This window comes from Takifugu flavidus, chromosome 10, assembly GCF_003711565.1.
Source record: "Takifugu flavidus isolate HTHZ2018 chromosome 10, ASM371156v2, whole genome shotgun sequence".
Lineage (NCBI taxonomy): Eukaryota > Metazoa > Chordata > Actinopteri > Tetraodontiformes > Tetraodontidae > Takifugu > Takifugu flavidus.
The window spans coordinates 5,371,885-5,382,667 of NC_079529.1; the positions used below are offsets into that span (position 1 = coordinate 5,371,885).

Below are 10,783 nucleotides of genomic sequence, written 5' to 3' on the forward strand. Positions count from 1 at the left end.
GTATACTGAGGAATAGTCAGTGCCACCGAAGTCAGTCCTGCCTCACAGTTTATGATGGGTAATAACTCTGGTGTTGCATCTGCAGCCTGCATATTTCCTTTATTATACACAAGAAATCATTCAGAAAGCTTCAGTGGTTTAAGTATGATATTGAAAATATTTTAGTTATTTTGTTCCTCTTCATTATACCTCCCCTCATGAATCAGCAACATGTCTTTACTTCCTTTGAGCCTCAGAAAACACACACACAAATACTTCCATACATTTCTTTTGCATTTTCCTACATAATAAATGTGAACCCAGTTGTAACAGGAAGTGTGAAAATAAGAGTTTTCATTTGCTCAGTTTGTCAACGTAGACGAGAAAAGAAGCAAATCAGCAAAAGTAATTAAGGAGAAAGAGAATTGGAATGTGGAATTATCTGGGCTGAGTATAGCTGGACTCACTTTAAAATAGATTTATTTATAGTCTTTATGGTATTTGATGAAATCCAGTAAATCCCAAGACGAGAACTGAAATTCTTCTGCTTGTGCATAATGATCAATGCACTTTATTTGAGTAAACAGCATCTGAAAAGACATGCAGATGTCTTATCAAATGAGTCGGACACTACATTTGATTGCTTTTTGCCGTGCGTGGTTTTCCCGGCAGAACTATCCATCTGCAGACCGGAGCAGATGCCCATTTTACCCTCATTTACCTAATGTATTCATATCCCAGGTTGGCAGATTCACATGGAGCTTCCAGACCTGCACTCAGAAAGCATCATTTAGCACGTGGCTGACGCACAGCACCGACTTTTTAGCACCTGTCTGCAGGAAGTCCATGGAATTGATCCAAGAGGGGCATCAATAGGTTACTTTGGTTCTTTCCTGGTTGCATGTCTTGTTTGCTTTTAGTTGTTCAGCTGATGTTCGCACTGTTTCTGGGCTGCGTATTAACCTGTTTCCATTTCAGGGGTTCAAAGGTCACTCTCTCTTTCAGAGAAGCGGGGTACCTGAAAACCCTCTGTGGTGTGGGCACCAGCTGGGTCTCATTACCTCAGCTCAGCCTATAGCAGCGTTTGCTTTTAATTTAAAGGCCAGTGGGCTTATTTCATCCTAGACCAAATGTACTCTGGGAATATTCTTCTTTCCAAGGTGATACAAGATTTCCGAGTAATCTGTCCCAGGCAGATGGGCAGACGACTCCGATAAATATGCACGCCGTCGCACACGTTCAGCTGCTGGTTCTTGCTGGCACCGATCTGAATCAGACGGCGGCACGCAGGTCCTGCTGAGTGAGTGACTCACTGGGCTGGAAGGCCGAGGAGGACTTTCTCTCTCCGTCGCCCGTTACAGTGCACAATAGCTGCCTGTTTTCGCAGGTCTCTGCCCCCCCCCACCGACTCCGCTCTGTTTTCATATTGTCTGTGTCTCCGTCTCTCTCTGTGTCTCGGCTCCTACAGCTGATTACATGAATAATTTAGGGTGTGTAAATCCTCAGCAGCTGCTCTCTCTCTCTCTTGTTTGAACGCCCTCTCCCTTCTCTCGTTTCTCTCGTTCAGGTGAGCTCAGAAAGGGTTTTTCCCTCAACCTCGTCACCTCTCCCTGCCCGTCTGCCTTCCTGTTTCTGTGCCTGGGGTTAAGCTTTGTCTGGCTGCCTGTCTCCTCTCGCTCTCTCCGTCTCTCTAATTACGGTTGTGGCAGCGTCTTCCCATGGCTCTCTGCGACTGGCAGGATGGCATTTTTATACTGGAATGATGGGAATTTTTGTCACAGTTATTTCTGTGTGTGTGCGTTTCACTTTTTTACTCTGGAGCTTTGCTTAATAACCAAGACCAATACTTTGGATTGTACAAGTGAAGGGACAAAACACTTTAAAACATATCTAGGACTGTTTTTTCTTTCCTTTTTCCCCCCTTCAATCAGGCTCTTTGATAAAACCCAAGCTATATTTTTTCTCATTTAAAACTGAACTAATTTCATGTTGAGTAGAAAAGACAGAAACTATGCCCCGACCCAAAGAATTCCAGGGAAATAGTTTGAGGTTAATTGAAGGAAAGGAGGCAGCAGAATAGAATCATTACCTTTGGCTTACTTAAATAATTTCTCGCCCACCCCTTCTCCTTTCAGCTTCCATTGTTCAATGCCAGGGACAATCTCTCCAATATGGCTGCTAATCTAACTTCAAAAGGTTGCCGTCCATGTTAAGGCACTACTTAATTGTGATAAGGAATTCGCTTTCATGCTCAAAACCCTCTCTTCTGCTCATCTGGACAGAGCTCATAAATATCGAGTCCCCCCGTTTTCAATGCCAATTAAAATTAGAATCGGTCACATTTTTCTCTGTCAGCCATTTCCTTTTGCACACTGAGACGTGCGTGGGCCGCACACAAAGATGCACAGGGCCAGACATTAGCATATGTGAGCCTGGAGCTAATAATGAGCAGCACTGTCCAAAAAACTGGAATTTACCTGTTCGGGATGGGGCTCCCTCATTGTTACTGGTGGTGACACATCAGCGGAAGGCCCCGTTGTGTTGTTCACACACAACTCGATACCGCCGTGCTTTAGTGACACACTCTTCGCCAAAACATTCCTAAGTATCAGGTTTTGGAACTCGAAGGCTTTGACCTCGGCTCAGAGGTCACGCCGTCTAGCCCAAATTTCTGACGTAGCGCGAATCGTGTGAACTGGTTTTCAGGGTTTGGATGAAGAAAGCGAGAAAGTGGAGAAGAAGTTTTGACTCCGGTCTGTTTCCCTTCACCTCAGCTCCCTACTGAGAGTATTGAAGGCCGCAGTCAGCCGGACAGGCTGATCCGTCTGGGTCAGCGCTACTCGTTTAGCAACCCGAGCCATGAAATGTTTATGGATCCCTGTGCACGTGCCGGCGCATGTTTACGACGCTTTGTGTGCACGCTTACACCCTGACTTGTGGTGCAAAGAGCTGAAAACCTTCATGTTTTCCCTCTCTTCTCTCCCTCTCTCTCTTTTTTTGCAGCGTGGCCTTATTACCCAGGTGTTTAGCCCCCGCCGGAGGAAGTGCTTGTCAGCGATGACGGTCTGCTACCAAACACTGCCAGAAGGCGGAAAACATGGAAGACGCAGACGGAGAGGTGAATATGTTTAAAATAGCATCTATCTGTCTGTCAGTCTGTCTGTCTGTCAGTCTGTCTGTCTGTCTGTCTGTCTGTCTGTCTGTCTGTCTGTCTGTCTGTCTGTCTGTCTGTCTGTCTGTCTGTCTGTCTCTTTCTTCAGCAGGGTGTGTTGGTGGTTTTGCCAGTCAAACCTTTACTGGTGGGTCAGTGGGTTCCTGCACTCCCTCCCCAGCGGAGGGAGGGGGTGGGGGGTGGGGGGGTGTACAAGCTGTTGACAGGGATTTATGAGCTGATAGTGTCAGACTGCAAGCACAACAACAGTCTCCCTGTCTCTGCCTGTCTGCTCATAGAGGGAGAGACAGAAACTGACAGAAGGAATCGAAACGGGAGGGAGAGAAGGGGGGGGATGAGGCAGCAGAATGAGCTGACAGTAGAAGGAGCCGCGTGAGAGAGGGATGGGAGGAAAAAAGAAAAGTTTTTTGAAAAAGCGGGCATGGGAGGGGGCAGGATGGGATCTGAATTTGATGTGGTTTTGAGGATTTTGTTTCCTTCTTGACACTCCATCTCTTCCGCTCCCGTCCGCCTCCCGTCAGAGTCATTTGGCCCGGATGAGGGACCAAAGGCTATTGTTGGTCTCACCCACAGTGGGGTTTGACAAACATGTCTTTAAAGGAAGAAAAAAAAAAAGAAATGGGAGGAAAACCAAACGTGGAAGTGTGTGAGAGTGGTTCATCAGAGTGAGTCATGCTGGGAATATCCAGTATTGAGTGACACACACTGAGCCCACTGTCTGTCTCATGAATGAGGGACAGTCTGGCCAATATTCTGAAGGGTCAGACCTTTAGTCCCAAGTCCACTTTGATTTGATGAGTCCCAATGACACGTACAGAATTAGCCACCTGGATACATGGCTGAGGCAGCTTTGGGGTATTTTTCCACCTGATATAAAGGAATGGAAGCCAAATTTAATTATCAACACTTCTCTAATCTCACTGACCTTCACTGAAGAATGTTGTAGGATCGGGCCTAAAATAGCGACCCATCGCAAGTGTTGTGACGCTGATAATAACAGTGATCCGGATGTGAAGTCAGCCAGATTGACATTGTAAAGCACACATACCCCCTGAGGACAGTGTGGAGAGCTATTCTTTTCTAGGTTGGTTGTTTTTTAATGATATGGTGTGACAGAAGACTGATTTATGAGGCCAGTTTCAGTTCCCACACACCGTCGGATTTGAACTTGCAACCTGCAATACACTAAATATTTAGAAATCAGATGGATGCAGGAAGTGGCACATTTCAACTGACTGCTCCCAGTGTGAGCACTGATGACAGTGTAGTAGGTCCCAGTAAGCCAGGAATGGTTCTGGACATAAATACCGCTGTTCAGAGAAGTAAAGGGAACAAACAATCATTACAATGTAGCTCACTTCGAAAATATCAATGTGTCCAATTAGGAAGCAGTAATGATTGTGGATCGGCTTCCCCTGCTGCTGCGCAAATGGGACAGAAACCAGGTGGAAAGGAGAGACAATTAGCACAATTAGCAAAGCAGCCTCTATCGCTCCTCATCCTTTCCGCCTCATTATCGGCTAGTTTTGCATTTTCTTCACCCAGTCCCAGTTACTGGTGGTAGCATCAAATTCCAGGTCCTGCATAAGTTGGTCAGGTAGTGCAGCTCCTCCAGGGAATCTCATCCTTAAAAACTGTGGTCAGGAGAGGCAGCAGGAGACCAGGTAATGTGGAGAGGGCCACAGGACGTTCAACAAACTCAGGAGGAGGATGGTTGTCTGCGCCATGTGTAAGGAGCAACAGTAGGAACAATACCAGAGCCCCAAAAGTGACCTTCAGCAGGCCACTTACGTGCATGTTTCTGCCCCGGGACTGCATTCATTGGACCGCCCATTCCCCAGACCTGAATCCAATCAAGCACAGATTATTCAGGAATTGACTGATGCCTTAATCCAGGTCTGGGATGAGATCCCCCAGTAGACCATGCATTGTCTCATCAGGATCATACCTTGATGTTCTAGAGCAAACGTGTGCATGGAGGCCAGACAATAAACAAACAGTAAATGTGTGTACATTTCAATTTTAGAAACCTTTAATATGGAGGCTAATACTGGTGCCGTGTTCAGTTTCAGCCATTGTTGAGTTTAATCTTAAAGACATTGGAAGTTTGCATGATGCAGCTTATTCTCTCACACGACCTCAGCAACATGTCTGTGTAGATTCTCAATCATCCAGGTTCATAGTTATCCAAGGTAGTTTTCTGTGTCAACTGGAGAAGAAAAACAGGAAAACAGGTCCGTTGACACCGAAAACCACCTTTGACACCTCACCAACAATCTCTGTGGTTGAATATAATACAATAAACACCACATTTGTCCATATGTATTACTATACAAATCATTGTATGTCTTTTGTTGTGTGTTGTGTTTGTGTGCAGATCTGCAGCGAAAGCTGGAAATGGGAGAAAAATGTCAACTGGAGAGGACTGGTGGAAAGTGTTTATGTTGCTTTTTAACAACAGAACTCAACAAAAATGTTCACAATACATAATAGATCTTTGTCATGTGATATGTATCATATCTGCTGTCAGGGGACTAGACGGTGCATTTATGAGGGACTACAAACCCACATGTGTGAACCTGACTGTAGTTATTGTGGCTGAGAACATGTTTTCCAAACTGGTGTAAAAAAGCAATATATTATTAATATTCATCTATGAGATGTGGACTTTCGCTGTCAAGTTCTGATCAGTTTGGTCATGAGAGAACACAGGAAATATTAATGACACGCATTCATACAATCTGCAGGGATCACGTGGAGGAGAATATAGATTATTAACCACTGTATGAAAAATTTGAATAAAGGTTTTTTTGTGTGTGGAAACGTTCTTCCTCGCTTCAGAGCGCTTTTTGTAACTCAAAGTTGTTTCCTCTGTAACAACAGTGGTGCTTTCAGGTGCAAGGGGTTTTCTTCCTTTCAACAAACTCAGCGCCTTAAACCTGCCGACGCTGACTGATTAGTCTTTTCTGCGAGCAGCGGTGAGTCCTGGGGCCTCGGTATCTGCCTCCCACCATCTCTGACTGTGGTTACAAACCCCAGCCACACGGTCAGACGTGGGCCCCTCATGTTTTCTACGGACTGTTTATCACACTTCCTCTCTGTCTCCGTCTGCACTGGGCCCCCAGTTGCTCCACCAGACAGAACACTCAAAAACACCCCATTAGAGTCCAAATGGTATATGATAAGTTAAAGCTTCAAAAATAAGCAGGAAGGAGCTGGAAGACTGTTTTTGCTCCCTCACAGATGCACGTAAATGTTTTAATATTGCGCCGGACTGATTGAAAGTCGCCAGTACGGAATTGAATGTCACACCAAGTAGTTTTTATTATAATATCCCTCAGCGCTATAAGCGCGCGCTGCTCGCTTTTATTACGCATCGATAAATCATGCACGATTCAGTGCGTTTCATTGGAATCTGATGTTATTGATCTAAATGTCAGGTGAAATGATTTTATTTTCTGGGACGTCTTTTCAACTTTCAGCCTCCGTGTGTGTTGGATCAGGCGCTGAAGACACAGATGTCCTCGAGAGAGAAGAAAGAGGCAGCCACCTCTGCCTGCAGCGCCACACATTTGACCTAAATCCTCCCAGCTGCTGTCAGGAGCCTGAAAACTGCATGAAATTATGTTTATGCGGGGGGAGAAAGAAAAGACATGCAATCATTTATTTAAGGACACATCTTTAAAGACACGTCTTCCCTGTTTCCCACTTATTAATATTTCCCAAAGTCGTCCATGTGAAGTCTTCCACATCAGCATGCATGAAACACACAGCACCATATTCCATAACAGAATAACTTAGAAAGAGCCAACTTGGCCTGTTTTGTGTAGGAAAAGTTGTCGCGGCACAAGTATGGGGCTCGTAACTATTGAGTTAGCACTTTAAGTTCATGTGAAAGGCTCTTTGCTGTGCAAAGCCAACAAGAGCCCAGTGGGAAATTGACTAAAAAGTCAGGAGGGCACCTTTCAACCCATTAGACACGAGCAAAATGCAGCTTTTTGACTCCCATTTTTCAATTTTTGGAGGAAGCCATTTTTTGGATGGCATCAATTTTGGCACTCTACAGATGTGTCTTAAATTGCAACTTTTTTTTATCTTATTTATCTTTATGTTCTTTTCCCTTAACATAAAAATGTGATATGTGATTCTGCACGGCGAGCATTTGCACGTGTACACGGTAAAGCTCCAAATTAAAAACAGGGAAATGACAAACAAGATAAGTTCAGGACAGGTTACAACCCCAACTGCTACCCGCTGTAATGCCGTGAAATGTCACATTATTGTCCACATGCAAGCGCCTGTTCTGTTTTCTCCTCACGCATACCTTAGCTAGGTTGTGCACAAGCCTGCCAGCCGTTAACGCTGCACAGGAAGTGTGTGGGAAATGAGATCAGCCTTAAAAAAAAGGTAACGCCTGAGCCAACAGTCCCAGACCAATAACTGCCACTGACTGCACCTGACACGGAGATGCTAAAAACCTAGCATGGAAAAGCAAGGCCAGAACAAACAGGTGTAAGAAATAAGATTTGAAAGGATGTAGAAAGTAAGAAGATTGGCTGGATGACCAGAACAGGTTAGACATGACAAGAAAATAAAAAACAGACTAAAATAAATAAAATTACTGTCCATCCCTGTAGAACGACTATGATGAAAAATATTGCTAAAGTGGGCCGGAGGCTCTGACACTGTAAATGCACGGTGGTTGTCAGCCCTGAGCATAGCAGAGCAGCAAAAACCCCCAACTCTGTACAGAAGAAAAACATTCAGAGCAGTCTGGGTGGAGATTAAAGAACAAGAAGTACAGCACAAAAAAAAACAACGATCAGACACATTTGGTTAAAAAAATATTTTCAACGGCTAAATATATCAGCAGGGCTGGGCTTAACACAGCGTCTTCGTGTGTGAAACTGTCACCGTGATGAAAGGAGGTCTAACTGAAGCTGTGTGTGTGCGCGCGTCTATGTGTGTGTGCATGTTCCAGCGTGAATGCATGTAGCAGGACTGAGAAAGAAAAGAGTGTTTTCTCCTTATTTGCCAAGGTTGGAGGCTGGATGAGTGGTGAAACATTCACCGTCTCCAACAACGGCAACTTTTTCAGTTGTTTGCTGAGGCGAAACTCTGAACCTTTGATATTCTGATAGGTCCGAGTCCCTCTGTTAGAGCTCCTGAATGCCAGATGATTTATAGGTTCTGAGCAGCTGATACTGGATAATTATTGGTTTGCCCTCCCCTCTCTTGACCCAATCACTCATGATGTGGCTGCTCGACAGGACGCTGACACACCTGTTACCACGGTGCATCATTCATAGCTGTTTATGAATATGAATAAAAGACTCCAACAAATCAACAGGGCTGTTGACTTTTCATAGCCTCGAAACACAATTCATCCAGGATTGTGCCAGAGATCAGTTAATGATTCAATGACTGGGCGATGAATTGTGCGAATTTACGCGAAGACCAATGAATAAGTAATGAAACGATTAACCATTTAATTAGCAAAACAAACCAAACGTGTCAGAGAGACCGGCAGCGCTAGATTTAGTTCTCTGACAAAAACAATGCAAATTCACTGTTTAACATCAGGTGGAGCAGAAATGCGTCACCGCAGAAGATGCATCAGAAAGAACATTTTTCACTTCCTTTGACAAAGATCTGAAACTTTGTTTCAGTTTCAACCTTTAACCTTTCCAAACTACAAAACACCGATGCTTCTTTAAGCCCCTCCCTCTCCTCTGTCCATTGATACTTTGCCAAAGTCATTAGGAAACTCTGGTGGCCGGCCTTGACTCCACGTAACAATTTTTTGTCATCAAAGCTACTGACAAGCGGTTCTTCACCCTTACAAATTGTGGCCTTCGAGACAGGTAATCAGTTCTGCCGGCCGGTGGAGCGCCATCCCTCGCTGCATCAGAGGTGATTTGGTGCTCAGACTTGCTGCGCCGGCGGTTAAATCCAGGTGAAAATAAGGCCGGGTTGAAAATAACACGGTCGGACTTTGTTATTCTGCAGCCTGCCGTAGTGCTCTCCATAGAGCTCTGGAATTTCACCCCAGCACCTCATCTTCCTTGCTAACACCTCTTGGTTTGTGGGTTGCAGGTGTGTGAGAGTTATCTCACCACCTTTTTCATGCAACATCCAGTCAGGGTTACCGGCTCCTTGGAAAATAACAAGAGGCACCTTGTTGGGAAGGCCTGATTGTCTTCATCCATACCACCATGGTGACTTTTTTTTTTAACTCAATGCATTCATATAAGTGTCCAAGACTTACCACACAGTGTATGCAATTAATTACTTAATTACCGGATCAGTCAACACCTGTCCTCTGCAACCATGAATTGTCTCACCTGGACCAAAGAGAAGATTCTGTATCGCCATGCTGTTAGCTAATTGGTCGCAAAGCAGGAGAGAGCTTGGTATAAATTCACTGTTAAATTTGATATAAATTCAAATGACACGTCCCTCTTTTGATTCTCATTGTTACACAGCACATGCATGTTTCTAAACATGGGATGATTTTGGCAACCCGTCGATTAAGTCAGTGTTTTAGGGTATTTCTATTCTGATCGGTAGCGAGAATATTCAACATAAAACATGGGAAATACCTCATGAATTGTTACTATCTGTGTTTATCGGGGACATGTTTAGAGAGCACTGACAAAATTTAGCTTTAGCTGATTCTTGCCAATTATGATGTAACCCAGACCCGAGCTGTGGTTTCTGTAGGCTAGCTTTTAGCATTTATGGCATTGAAGACTACTACACTGAAAAATGAAGGTGTACTGACACTGGTGTAGAGGCCCTCCACGACCCCTGACCAGCCTCATTATTTGCTGGTTTTGAAAAGAGGACTTGAGGTATCGAGGTGGCCTTCTTAGCACAATTAGCAGTAATTAATAAAAGAATACAACCCAAGGCCTAGACTTAAAACAAGGACCCTGCCCCAGAGCTACAATACGATGTTATATAAAAGATTGGTTCTGCTCCCATCAGGCTGAACAGAATATTCCCGGGCGGTATTTGATGTCATCATCTTGGAGAACACTAGGAAGAACATGCTACGAAGGCTGTTCAGTTCTCCTCAGTTCTGAGATGTTATTAAAAATATATCAATCGAACAATCAGGATGGGGAAACGTGATAAGGTGAGGAGCGCCTGAAACAGGACGTGAAGGTTTTGCAGCACCATGATTCACTCTAAACAGGAGATCCATGTGTCACTGGGGCAGCAGGCTCTGCTGTTTTCATTTGTTCTTGCAGGGATGGGGGGGGACTAATTTAGCAAAAAATACACTTGGCTGGCTGATGCAACACACTGAAATTTCAGGAGCATTCGCGCACAATAAAGCACTTCTGTTGGACCACCTATTGAGTTCTGAGTGTTTGTGCATGTTCACAACTCCGTGTTTTGCGTGCTGTGCTGCATGCATGGGTGGCTGTGTGTGTACCTGCCACTCATTTACACAAGAAATAGACGCTTCCTCTGTTATTCGCTCCTGCAGCGCAGCCTGAAGGCAGTTTTCATCAGCGGCTGTGCTGTTGCATGCATCTCTTCTTGCCCATCCTTCTTATAATACAGATTTTTTTTCTCTCCTTTTTCGGGCTTGTTGTGTTAAATTCTGAAGTCATGTAATTT

The 10,783-nt window shown here is 44.5% G+C and overlaps 1 long non-coding RNA gene across 4 annotated transcripts in view; it reads left to right on the forward strand.

Annotated features, from left to right (window-relative positions):
- LOC130532677 (uncharacterized) overlaps positions 1 to 5,978 on the forward strand; it is a 72,840-nt gene extending 66,862 nt beyond the window's left edge. For all 4 annotated transcript variants that reach the window (XR_008952395.1, XR_008952393.1, XR_008952394.1 and 1 more), the window contains 2 exons: positions 2,983 to 3,097; positions 5,529 to 5,978. This is a non-coding gene — a long non-coding RNA (uncharacterized LOC130532677). The remainder of the gene's footprint in view (positions 1 to 2,982; positions 3,098 to 5,528) is intronic.
- Positions 5,979 to 10,783: the final 4,805 nt, after the last annotated feature.